Here is a 14,095-nt window from a genome sequence, read left to right on the forward strand (position 1 = left end):
GGGAGGAGATTGGGGCCAACAAGAATTCAAACGAGAAGCTTTTTCGATATTAAATCTTGAAACAAGGTACCCATCAGGTCTTAATCACAGACATGATCTATCATACATTAACTAAGAAGTAGTTTTTCTGTATTATTATAGTTTTATTTGGGGGAAAAATGTTTTTGTTATATCTAACTATATATAGGTTTGTGTTTTGGTGACACGCCGTGGTTATCCATGTTCCTTAATAGGATGCCGCCTGGGAAACATGTTCAACATAATATTTTGCTCACTTATTTATATTGATTATTTATGATATTTATCATCTATATTATATTGTCTCTGTATATGTTTGGTACTTCAACTGAGATTAGAATTTGTATTTAGTACTGTGAGCAGAGATATGAAGGTATTATTCTTCAGGTGTGTTTCTCCTCGTTTTACACATCCCAGGTGGAAGTAGGGGGCGTGTTGGCGTGTGATGTCATGTCACGTGTGTTGCTCTTTCGGATATATATACCAGCTGGTGTATGTCCACAACTTGCCATGACTAAGACTTAATATTAAGTCGAAATGCGTCAGTGTTTTGTTTGTGCTTTTAGTGCCTTTATTTTGTGTGTTTCACCTACTTTTATTTTAAGAAACTCTAATAAATTTGGATTTTTATTGATTTCTATTGGGAGCCGGATATCCTGTTTATCCTTCTAATTAATATAGTCTCCCTAGCCACCCGCAGACTCCTGCAGCTGTGGGAACTACTACTCCCATTATGGAAACAAGTATGTTACATGATGGGAGTAGTAGTCCCATAACACTGCAGGAATCTGCTGATTTCACCTCTTCTGAGCTTGATCAGAAGTAATAATGGATATTATAAACCGGATGCAAACAGATAACATCAACCTGTTAAGGACCATGGTACTTAAGGACCAAGGACGTACGCGTACATCATGGAGAATTTCGGTCCCCGCCGCCCGCCGGGCGGGGATCGGACCGGGATGCCTGTTGATATCGATCAGCAGGCACCCCGCACAAATGCCCCCCCATGCCTCAGACCCCCCATGTCGGCGATCGGCGCAAATCGCAAGTGAATTCACACTTGCGATTTGCGCCTATTCCGGGACATACAGGTCTATGGTGACCCGGAATATAAGGGGGGTCGCGGTTGTCTAAGACACTCACGATCCCCCTGAAGGGATAGGAGTGAGGTGGCAGGTGTGCCACCCCTCCTATCCCTGCTATTGGGCGTCAAGACTCGACGACCAATAGCAGATCTGGGGCAGGGGGGGGGGGTTACTTTTGCTTTCCCCGTCCTGCCCACCCACAATAGGCGGGGCAGAACGGGGAAACGACAGAGGACCAGCGCCGAAGATCCACTTACCCATCGACGAAGGCAGAGGGCAGCGATCGGTGGTGGCAGCAGGCGGCAGAAGAGGACGGCGATGCGGCTCCCTGGATCCTACGGAAGCCGGTAAATTGCCTAGCAACATCTGGAGGGCTACAGTATGAGACCACTATACAGTGGTCTCTATACTGTAGCCCTCCATATGTTGCAAAACTACAACTCCCGGCATGCCCAGACAGCTGTTTGGGCATGCTGGGAGTTGTAGTTTTGCAACAGTTGGAGGGCTACAGTTTGGAGATCACTTTGCAGTGATCTCTAAACTATGGCCCCCTAGATCTTGCAAAACTACAACTCCTAGCATGCCCAAACAGCTGTTTGCTGTCTGGGCATGCTGGGATTTGTAGTTTAGCAACATCTGGAGTGCCACAGTTTGGAGATCACAGTGCAGTGATCTCTAAACTATAGCCCTCCAGATGTTGCAAAACTGCAAATCCAAGCATGCCCAAACAGTAAACAGCTGTCTCAGCATGCTGGGAGTTGTAGTTGCGTACCTCCAGCTGTTGCATAACTACATCTCCAAGCATGCCCTTTGGCGATCAGTACATGCTGAGAGTTGTAGTTTTGCAACAGCTGGAGGCACACTGGTTGGAAAATACTGAGTTAGGTAACACAACCTAACTGAAGGTTTTCCAAACAGTGTGCCTCCAGCTGTTGCAAAAGTACAACTCCCAGCATGCACTGTCTGTCAGTACATGTTGGGATTTGTAGTTTTGAAACAGCTGGAGGTTTGCCCCCCCCCCATGTGAATGTACAGGGTACATTCACACGGGCAGGTTTACAGTAAGTTTACAGTAAATTTTTAGCTGCAGCGCAAACTCCTAGGAGTAGTGCGAATGTACCCTAAAAACACTACACTAACACATAAAAAAAGGGTAAAACACTACATATACAACCCCTTACACTGCCCCCCCCCCCCCAATAAAAATGAAAAACATATCGTACGGCAGTGTTTCCAAAACAGAGCCTCCAGCTGTTGCAAAACAACAACTCCCAGCATTTCCGGACAGCCACTGACTGTCCAGGCATGCTGGGAGTTTAGCAACAGCTGGAGACACCCTGTTTGGGAATCACTGGTGTAGAATACGCCTATGTCCACCCCTATGCAATCACTAATTTAGGCCTCAAATGTGCATGGCGCTCTCTCACTTCAGAGCCCGGTCGTATTTCAAGGAAACAGTTTAGGGCCACATATGGGGTATTTCCGTACTCGGCAGAAATTGCACTACAAATTTTGGGGGCTTTTTCTCCTTTTACCCCTTAAGAAAAGGAAAAGTTGGGGTCTACACCAGCCTGTTAGTGTAAAAAAATTAAAATTTTTACACTAACATGCTGATGTTGCCCCATACTTTATAGTTTCACAAGCGGTAAAAGCAAAAAAAGACCCCCAAAATTTGTAACGCAATTTCTTCTGAATATGGAAATACCCCATATGTGGGCGTAAAATGCTCTGCGGACGCACAACAAGGCTCAGGAGTGAGAGCGCACTATGTACATTTGAGGCCTACATTGGTCATTTGCACAGGGGTGGCTGATTTTACAGCGGTTCTGGCATAAACGCAAAAAAATAAATACCGACATGTGACCCCATTTTGGAAACTACACCCCTCACGGAACGTAACAATGGGTATAGTGAGCCTTAGCATCCCACAGGTGTTGGATGGGAAAATGAAAAAAAAAATTCACTAAAATGCTGGTATTACCCTTCATTTTTCATTTTCACAAAGGAAAATAGGAAGAATGCCCCCCAAAATTTGTAAACCCACTTCTTCTGAGTAAGAAAATACCCCATATGTGGATGTAAAGTACTTTACGGGTGCACTACAATGCTCAGAAGAGAGGGAGCGCCATTGGGATTTTGGAGAGAGAATGTGTCTGAAATTGAAGGCCATGTGTGTTTACAAAGCCCCCATAGTGCCAGAACAATGGGGGGGGGGGGGGGGGGGGGGGGCACATGGGACCCAATTTTGGAAACTACACCCCTCACGTAATGTAATAAGGTGTACAGTGAGCATTTGCGCCCCACAGGTGTCTGACAGATTTTTTGAACAGTCATCTGTGAAAATGAAAAATTTTATTTACCTTTGCAAACGCCAGTGGGGTGTAAATACTCACTGCACCCCTTATTAAATTCTGTGAGCGCTGTAATTTCCAAAATGGGATCACATGTGGGAGTATCCTGTGTTCTGGCACTACGGGGGGCTTTATAAACGCACATGGCCCCTGACTCCCATTCCAAACAAATTCACTCTCCGAAAGCTCAATGGCGCTCCTTCTCTTCTGAGCATTGTAGTGCGCCAGCAGAGCACTTGACGTCACCACATGGGGTATTTCCATACTCAGAAGAAATGGGGTTAAAAATTTTGGGGGTCATTTTCTCCTATTACCCCTTGTAAAAATGTAAAATTTGGGGGAAAAGCAGCATTTTAGTGGAAATTTTTTTTATTTACACATCCAACTTTACCAATGGAGATCTCCATTGCTACTGAAGAAAAGGCCCGATGCCTTGAAACGCGTATAGCCATTTGAGAATACACTGTATATCGCTAACCATTCGCAACTGCTGGATGCCCTCTGTACGGTGACCACCGCTTTACGCGCGCAGATAGCGCTCCGTTCAGACACGAGGACGCCACCACAGATCACCTCTCCCGAAACTAGCTCCGGAACATCCAACGGCAAACCAGAGTCCTAGGACATTTACCTCAACAGGCCGGACGCCAGCCGTGCCAGCCCAGGACCCAGCTATCCAACTGCCGGACAGCCACTTTTCCATCTGTGCCAACTGCCCAGCCGTGCCAGTCTGTCCCGTCTTGTTCTTCCTAGGAGCCGGTGAGTGGTGCTGTGCACCGAACTCTATTACAAACAGCCGTACGATACTGCAGTGCAGCACAGTCCTTTGGCAACATTGTATCATCTACCGATGATTGACAATATCCACACTGTCACATGAACTGTGCCAACATTGTCACACTGTACCATAGCGGCAAATCTGTATGCTAATTTCTAAATGAACTGAGACAGATCGCCAGCTCATTACTACAGTATATTTCCACTCCATTGCTGAACATCTCAGGCACCCTTTAACAAGCGCTTCAAACGAATGAATTCGATTTACACCAGAGACTGCCAATAACTGTTTTCAATATACAGTACATTACTATATTTTATTATATTTTATCTCCACATAATTGTTTTATCTTTTTTCCATTTTACCATTCTCATTTTTGGACCCCTATACCCCATGCAAGGGCCCTGCTGAGGTTTAATAGGTTGTCCTATATTATATTTTATTTTAAATAATTGTTGCAATCAATAAATACCACATATTAACTTTCTCTGGACCAACTCTTATTTCTTATATTCCTTTTTCTTTTCTTTTTTTTTTCTCTTTTTTCAAATTGTACCTTGAGGACTGGTTTTATATAAATTACGTTTATATACCCTCATAGATTTGTAAATTACTTCTATAAAAAAATCGTAATCCTTCCTGTACTTATTAGCTGCTGAATACTACAGTGGAAATTATTTTCCGTTTGAAACACAGAGCTGTCTGCTGACATCATGACCACAGTGGTCTCTGCTGACATCTCTGTCCATTTTAGGAACTGTCCAGAGTAAAATTAAATCCCCATAGCAAACATATGCTGTTCTGGACAGTTCCTAAAATGGACAGAGATGTCAGCAGAGAGCACTGTGCTCATGATGTCAGCAGACAGCTCTGTGTTTCAAAAACCATGGTAAAAACCCTCTTACCAAATATTTTAGTTAGTTTTGATGTTCTCCATGAGAGGGAAAATTATGTAAACTCGTTTATCTGTAGCAGGTCTTTAGGTTTATCCCACATATTCATCATGAGTGACAGCATGGAAAAAGAATGCACATAAGTTCAGGCCACACCCACCACCAACGCAACAATAGGGTACCCAAAACCCATATCACCAACTGTCTGCTACACTCAAACCCTCCATCTGAAAAAATCCAGAACCAATAATTTGCTGTAGTTGTCGAGTTAGAAATTTAGTCCTAGCAAATTTTATATCTATATTTTTTCCATAATGGTCATTGAATAGATTTGGTGGCACTAGGCATCAACCTTTTGAGCAGATCTATGTAACAACAATTTTAAATAAGTATTGTTTTTATTCACAGGAATTGTAGAAGAAACTTTCTGGAATTTATCTGGACAATTCACAACCAATTTTTATAACGGCTCCTACCATCCAATATAATTATTGGTATGTGGTTCTTAATGCAATTTCTATGATCTGTCTTCCCTTAAATCATACCTGGATTACTATTATAACTAAAACCTAAGTATATTTCCTATACACTATTGTATTACAAATGTGACACATATGCTATGCACACAGTTACTTGCACTTGGTGTTGTTTTCTTAAAAAATGAATGAAATGTGGCTTGTTGTATTATCCTTTATGCTTCTTTTTTTAATTAAAGGGGTATTCCAGGCAAAAACTTTTTTTTATATATCAACTGGCTCCGGAAAGTTAAACAGATTTGTAAATTACTTCTATTAAAAAATCTTTATCCTTCCAATAGTTATTAGCTTCTGAAGTTTTCTGTCTAACTGCTCAATGATGATGTCACGTCACGGGAGCTGTGCATGATGGGGAATATCCCTTGCATGATGGGAGAATATCCCCATAGGAGCTGGACAGCTCCCGGGACGTGAGTCATCAGAAAGAAGTTAGACAGAAAACAGCAACTCAACTTCAGAAGCTAATAACTATTGGAAGGATTAAGATTTTTTAATATAAGTAATTTACAAATCTGTTTAACTTTCCGGAGCCAGTTGATATATAAAAAAAAGTTTTTGCCTGGAATACCCCTTTAAATCTTTATTTTCAAGTACACAACCCTTCATGCTTCTTAAAGGGGTACTCCAGGATTTTTTTCTTCTTCAGCCTTTTAGCCATGATGTCTGGTTATTGTTACGATTCGGCAGGCTGGATGTGGATCCTCTGTGTCAGCGAGGGATTGGCGTGGACCGTGTCGGTGGACCGGTTCTAGGGGTGCTACTGGTTTTCACCAGAGCCCGCCGCAAAGCGGGATGGTCTTGCTGCGGCGGTAGCAACAAGGTCGTATCCACCGGCAACGGCTCAACCTCGCCGACTGCTGAGAAGGCGTGGGACAGAAGGACTAGGCAGAGGCAAGGTCAGACGTAGCAGAAGGTCGGGGCAGGCGGCAAGGTTCGTAGTCAATAAGGATAGCAGGAGATCTGGAACACAGGCTTTGGACAACACTAAACGCTTTCACTGGCGCAAGGCAACAAGATCCGGCAAGAGAGTGCAGGGGAAGTGAGGTAATATGGACAGGGAGCAGGTGGAAGCAATTAGGCAGATTGGGCCAGGCACCAATCACTGGTGCACTGGCCCTTTAAATCTTAGAGAGCTGGCCCGCGCGCACCCTAAGGAGCGGAGCCGCGTGCGCCAGGACGTGACAGCCGGGGACCGGGACAGGTGAGTGACTTGGGATGCGATTCGCGACCGGGTGCGTCCCGCAATGCAATCGCATCCCCACCGGCAATGTCAGTGCAGCGCTCCCGGTCAGCTGGTCTGACCGGGGCGCTGCAGAGAGAGGGACGCCGCGAGCGCTCCGGGGAGGAGCAGGGACCCGGAGCGCTCGGCGTAACAGTTATATCCTTCTATTACATCTATTACCTCTGTGTGCCAACTTTATCCCATTTTTATGCACAGAAACCCATACCCAAAAGTGCTGTAGTGCAAGTCTTTTTATTTTACTGTTGCCCCTCATCATGCTATGCAGCTAGAGACAATGGAGGAGATTTATCAAAACCTGTCCAGAGGAAAAGTTGCTGAGTTGCCCATAGCAACCAATCAGATAGCTTCTTTAATTTTTCAGAGGCTAATTCAAAAATAAAAGAAGATATCTGATTGGTTGCTATGGGCAACACAGCAAATTTTCTTCTGGACAGGTTTTGATATATTTCCCCCAATATATCATAAATCACATGGTCTCCGGGTGGGAGCTGTAGTGGGTGGGTGGATAGCATTAATTCAGTAAATCGCTTCCACTCTGCAATTCACCCACCTACTAAAGCATAGCCACTTTCCCCTGGTGACCATGTGAGTTATGACATATTGGCCCTGATTTATTATTGTTAATCAGAACTGCTTTTGTAGGGTTGTGTGCCAAAATGTGTTCTTTAATTTGTTTACATGTTTCTTAGTAACCACACTCATGCATATTAATGAGCACTAGTACCTCATTACATTGAGACCAATGAAAGTGCCCTAGTGGCGTGAAACGTTAGTCTTCTACCAGGCACCCCCGCACACATCCACCACCCATTTGCGTGCTATTGTTCCACCTGATGTCCTCTTGAAATAAAAAAAAGAACACTTCTAAAGTGGTAAGTGCCCTTTTCTTTATTTCTGTTTAAAGTATTTCTGATAAAAACCCAACACTTTTAGTAAATCAGGACCAGTGTCTCTGGATGCATGGAATGCTGGGAAGATCAGAGACAACAGTAAAATAAAAAGACTTGCACTACGGCACATCAGGGCGTGGGTACAATGGATGAAAATGGGACAGAGCAAAGGTGCACAGAGGTTATAGAAGCAGCATTATTATGTGGTGCACCACTGTGTTGAATGGCGCAACCACGGGTGTTATGGTGTGAGTGGTGGGATCAGATTTTATTAACCCCGGGGGTCAGATGGTATTAACCCCTATTTGTTCGTGATGCCAGTGTGGTTTTCGGGTTCCAGAACACCACATGCCTGGATTCTCTGCTATCCCACGGGCTAGTAGTGAATAAAGAGTCCACAGCCAGTTGAGGGTAAATGGAGGCTTTACTGAATAGAAGACAGGTGTAATTATCTTCACAGCTATAGCCAGAATTCCCGGAGATGTGACCAGTACCCAGAGGACCTCGCAGATGCTGAACATTGGTCCCTAAGGCCTCTGGTAGCTGCTTAAGCACAGACTTGTTCTCAGAAGCAGGTGGTAAAGCTAAGAGAGCTGGTAGCTAAGATAGTGAACTAAAGATGGGCACCCCTTTATATAGTGAGGGGGCTGGACTATAGTCCATTGGTCAAGCTGTGGGTCATAGGTTAAAGCTGGTGCTCTCTGGGAGTACATGTTGCAACAAATCATATAACTGTATAACATAACATGTGACAGGATTACTCACAGGTCTTTGAGTCCTCCAAAGGTCCTGTATACTATCTAGACATAAGGATCCTATCTATGACCTTAAAGATGCGCACTCCACATTTAATAAATTAACAAGAGAACAAAGGGAGTCCCTGTAGGGGAGCCCCCAGGTCACTGAGGGACTCAACCTAACAGGGCCTACAGGTAGTATAGGAACGTGTACCTGTACTGGGACAATATAAACCCCCTCACTTAACAAAAGTTGTCCTCAATGTAAGGTTCTATCAGGCTTGAGGATTGAAGTGGCCATGGGGCCATATGCAGTCCTGAAGCATTTTATGCACAAACGTCCATTTCAGGCTGGTGAAATAACAGATAACATTAGAGTCTTTGTATAGTAGTCCATACACGCTCTGACTTGTGTTGCACAGGATTATGAACAGGATTGAAGATTGTTTATAACTGTACATATTAAAAACAAAAGGAAAAATAGCTAGCACAACAACCTAATACACAGATGCACGCTGCTGTGGCAAATACAAAATGTACAAAAAAGAAAGCTGCAACAGCACTCTAGGTCAAAAAATGGAGGCTCTTAGCGCACTTTTTGATCAAAATGTGTCCCCCCATCCACCACGCGGAGGTGGCCTCATATCGGATTGGACCCTAACATGATAACTCACCTCTGCTGTGCATATTGCCTCTGACTGTGTGACATGTTGGATCAGCCATTGACTAAACCACCTCCAGTCTGAGAGGGGTGAAGTGCACGGCTAAAGAGGGTGCCACCCCCCCACCAGCTTACAAAGTAAAAACAAAAGGAATAATAGCAAGCACAACAACCTAATACACAGGTGCCCGCTGCTGTGGCAAATACAAAATGTACAAAAAAGAAAATATTCAATAGTAGAAAGAAATAAACTCGGCACTGCTTCCTTAATTATTAGCACCTGACATCCAATGCCTCTGCTGGCTCAACCACGTCTGATGGTGCTCACTGGTAATAGCAAAGTCCAATGCAAATAATCCGTAGAAAAGAGAAAAGAAAACCAGGGCAACTCACCAATTACGTAAACTTCAAGCTTCTTTATTGATCCATGAAGGGTATGAACTGTGCAAGACACGGGTGGACAAACAATAGGGGGACGTTCGTTCGGGGCTACGGTGCCGTTTCGCAAGATATGCTTCAACTGGCCCACATCGTCTTCCAGCCGGAAACACATTTAAATAACCCTCCCCTCCGTTGCCATAGAAATGAGCCAAACAAAAGGTAAGTGCAATTAAAAATGTTAAAAACAACTGTGTGATACTCCTAAGATTTTCATTTATGTTAGTAGTGCACTGAGCTCAGTACGTTCATTAAGACCTAAAGGCCCCATTGCTTCTAACCGAAGAATCCATTTAGTTTCATTTTTTAACAGTATTTCTTCTTTATTTTTCCCAGCAATACCATGTTCGATCCTTTCAAGTCCGGCAAAACGGAATCCATATTTTTCTTTCGAATGAACTTCATTAATATGTTGAATAAATCTAGTGGCTCCGATGCCGGTCCTGAGGGATCGAACATGTTCGCGGATTCTGTGAAATAAGGGCCTTTTTGTCTTCCCAATATAAAATAATTTACATTTACATACCAATGCGTACACTACATGAGAGGATCTACATGTAATACATTGTTTCACATTAATAGTATTACCTGCTAATTCTACAACTCTACATTTCATGTTTAGAGAGCAAAATGAACATGAACCGCAAATAAAATTTCCTTTCGGATGTAATTCAGACAACCAATTCTGTCCCGTTGCGTTTTTTCCTTTTTTCAATAAATCTCCAATTGTTTTCGTTTTTCTATATGTAACGATCGGTTTTTCACTAGTAGTTATTGCTATATCAGCATCCTCTTGTAAAATATACCAATTATTCGTAATAGCTTTTTTCACTACATTATTAATTGTTTGTCCACCCGTGTCTTGCACAGTTCATACCCTTCATGGATCAATAAAGAAGCTTGAAGTTTACGTAATTGGTGAGTTGCCCTGGTTTTCTTTTCTCTTTTCTACGGATTATGTACAAAAAAGAAAGTTGCAACAGCACTCTAGGTCAAAAAATGGAGGCTCTTAGCGCACTTTTTGATCAAAATGTGTCCCCCCATCCACCACGCGAAGGTGGCGTCATATCGAATGGGACCCTAACATGATAACTCACCTCTGCTGTGCATATAGCCTCTGACTGTGTGACATGTTGGATCAGCCATTGACTAAACCACCTCCAGTCTGAGAGGGGTGGAGTGCACGGCTAAAGAGGGTGCCAAACCCCCAACTTACAAAGTAAAAACAAAAGGAAAAATATCCAGCACAACAACCTAATACACAGGTGCCCGCTGCTGGGGCAAATACAAAAAAGAAAGTTGATATGAGGCCACCTCCGCGTGGTGGATGGGGGGACACATTTTGATCAAAAAGTGCGCTAAGAGCCTCGATTTTTTGACCTAGAGTGCTGTTGCAACTTTCTTTTTTGTACATTTTGTATTTGCCACAGCAGCGGGCACCTGTGTATTAGGGTGTTGTGCTGGCTATTTTTCCTTTTGTTTTTACTTTGTAGGTTGGGGGGTGTGGCACTCCCTTCAGCCGTGCACTCAACCCCTCTCAGACTGGAGGTGGTTTAGTCAATGGCTGATCCAACATGTCACACAGTCAGAGGCTATATGCACAGCAGAGGGGAGTTATCATGTTAGGGTCCCATCCGATATGAGGCCACCTCCGCGTGGTGGATGGGGGGACACATTTTGATCAAAAAGTGCGCTAAGAGCCTCCATTTTTTGACCTAGAGTGCTGTTGCAACTTTCTTTTTTGTACATAACTGTACATATACTGTTACTTTACTTGTAAAGACCTTTTCTATGTACTTTATAACTGGACTATGCATTTTATGACTGGACTATGGGTGTTATAGTTAAAGGGGTACTCTGGTGAAATACTTTTTTTTTTTAAATCAACTGGTGCCAGAAAGTTAAACAGATTTGTAAATTATAAGAGATATTGAGGCTCAAGGTCATTAGATAATGTCTACACTTGTTTATTAAATGATAATTGTTAAATGATAAATATCAAACTGATAGGTATTAAAATATAATATATATATATATATATATATATATATATATATATATATATATAATATTTTAATACCTTTTACAATATTATCTTAACCATTTAATCACTCTGAACCTGTGGATTCACAAGGGCCCTGTGATCCCAGATCTATCATTTTGATATTTATCATTTAACAATTATCATTTAATAAACAAGTGTGTACAATATCTAATGACCTTGAGCCTCAATATCTCTTATCATTTAGTAGTCTTTTTCAGACGCCTTAGGTACAGGTGCCAGATTGGGCAGCTTGGGTCATTTTGTAAGCCTTCCCACAGGAGCCTCTCCATTTTTCGTAAAGATTTGTAAATTACTTCTATTAAAAAAATCTTAATCCTTTCTGTACTTATTAGCTGCTGAATACTACAGCGGAAATTCTTTTCTTTTTGAAACACAGAGCTGTCTGCTGACATCATGAGCACAGTGCTCTCTGCTGACATCTCTGTCCATTTTAGGAACTGTCCAGAACAGCATATGTTTGCTATGGGGATTTACTTTTACTCTGGACAGTTCCTAAAATGGACAGAGATGTCAGCAGAGAGCACTGTGCTCATGATGTCAGCAGACAGCTCTGTGTTTCAAATGGAAAAGAATTTCCACTGTAGTATTCAGCAGCTAATAAGTACAGGAAGGAATACGATTTTTTAATAGAAGTAATTTACAAATCTGTTTAACTTTCTGGCACCAGTTGATAAAAAAAAGGGTTTTCACCGGAGTACCCCTTTAACTATACACAACTGACACTTTTGACTATGCATTTACTGACTTGCATAACTGTTTACTAGACATGATATGACATTCTTGACTATGCATGTAACATACTATGCATGTTATATACTGAACACGACTAGACATTATTTACTAGACATTATATACATGACTAGACTTATGACTGTAGACTTATAGTTACGGATTGGGTTGCCAGAGGCTTTCTGCCCAATGCCTTGGCTACTGGGGTCCCTTGGCATAAAACACTTCTCCCCAGAACCCTATTTTTAGTTTATGGTAGACATTTCTATGCTAGACATTTGATACAGATAACACTTTGACATTAATGTTACCTTTTCTGTTTACATGCTTTAGGTTAGTTTCAGGAATACTTACTGGCCGGGAAAGTTTCCTGTGCACGAACAGGATGATATATGACATTAGATACATTTGACATGTTACTTGTTAGTAGACTGTGTAATGTGAGTGATACAGCTCTACTTTATGTGACTGAAGTATAATTGACTTGTGTATACTGGACTATGTGTACTGTAGTGTACTTAAGCATACTATTTACATTTGTTTGTACTGGATGCTGGTGATGGGGGTAATATTTGCTCCTCCCGACCATGTCAGGATAAACCCCTGGAAGAAGACAACCAAACATCATACATGACTGTACACAATGATTTTTGGTGTACAGGAACTTTATACATCTTGACTTTTGGTGTACAACAACTTTATAAATCTTTACATATTATTGACATTACCTATAGAAGACATAACGGTCACATTTGAACCACAACAACTCACTATACCTCCTTGACCCTCTTTGCACCAAACCAAAATATATAACTTTATAGTTCATGTACTGCTCAGTAGTTCATGTACATAAGGAGTTCATTTTTCAGCCAACTCAGGGTCCCCTAACCTGAGAAGACTGGTATGCAGCTTAATAGAATCTCCTACCACAAGGAGTCTCTCGGCCGAAGCCGGGCACATGACTTACTAGATTGGTTGCAATTTGAAGAACTTTTATTGACACATTCTTGTCAGGCATATTTCTTAAACTGATCCATTCTCGGCCTTTTGGCTAAGATCAAGTATAGTATCTGTTCTTATCAGTTTCATGCTGGTGGCAGGCGATGCCAGTGTGGAGCTGGCATGTGTGCTGCATGGTAGGGAGCAGGTGTACCAGGGCGTTCCAGGGCTGGTTCTGAGGAATCAGCCCGACGGCTGCCCCAATGTGACCTGCTTCCTCCAGGTCTCGCCATGAGGCTGAGAGGGTCTAGAGCCCAGGTACTTTTGTGCCTCGGGGAGTGGTGACCCCGAGGTGCCGAAACTCACTGGGTGTACTGGCTCACTGAATGGAAGCACGGGCACCATAATCTCTTCAACTTGTGGCACTCACCTCTTGATTCTCAGCCTTCTGGCTAGGATCAGAGGAATTTTTATAGATCTGTGCGGATGTCCGGGCAGTATATCTGCACACATTCACTCATTTATTTATTTTGTCTCACTGTGTCACTTTTTGTGTGTTGTGTGTCCACTGGATTTGTCAGGATGCGGTAGCCCTTCTGGATGTCCCTCCTGGTGGTCTAGGGAGGTGTGTGTGGCCATTAGGTTCCTCACCTCCCTGCAAACACCCCGGGTACTCCTGCTTTGGCAGGGTACCTACCGTTATCGGCTCTGCGGGCAAATACCTTGGCT

General features: G+C 42.8%; 1 pseudogene; it reads left to right on the plus strand.

The window, feature by feature from the left end:
- Positions 1–13,458: 13,458 nt before the first annotated feature.
- LOC130343486 (U2 spliceosomal RNA) lies at positions 13,459–13,562 on the plus strand (annotated as a pseudogene).
- The last annotated feature ends 533 nt before the right edge of the window (positions 13,563–14,095 follow it).

The sequence above is a fragment of the Hyla sarda genome, chromosome 1 (assembly GCF_029499605.1).
Source record: "Hyla sarda isolate aHylSar1 chromosome 1, aHylSar1.hap1, whole genome shotgun sequence".
In the NCBI taxonomy this organism is placed as follows: domain Eukaryota; kingdom Metazoa; phylum Chordata; class Amphibia; order Anura; family Hylidae; genus Hyla; species Hyla sarda.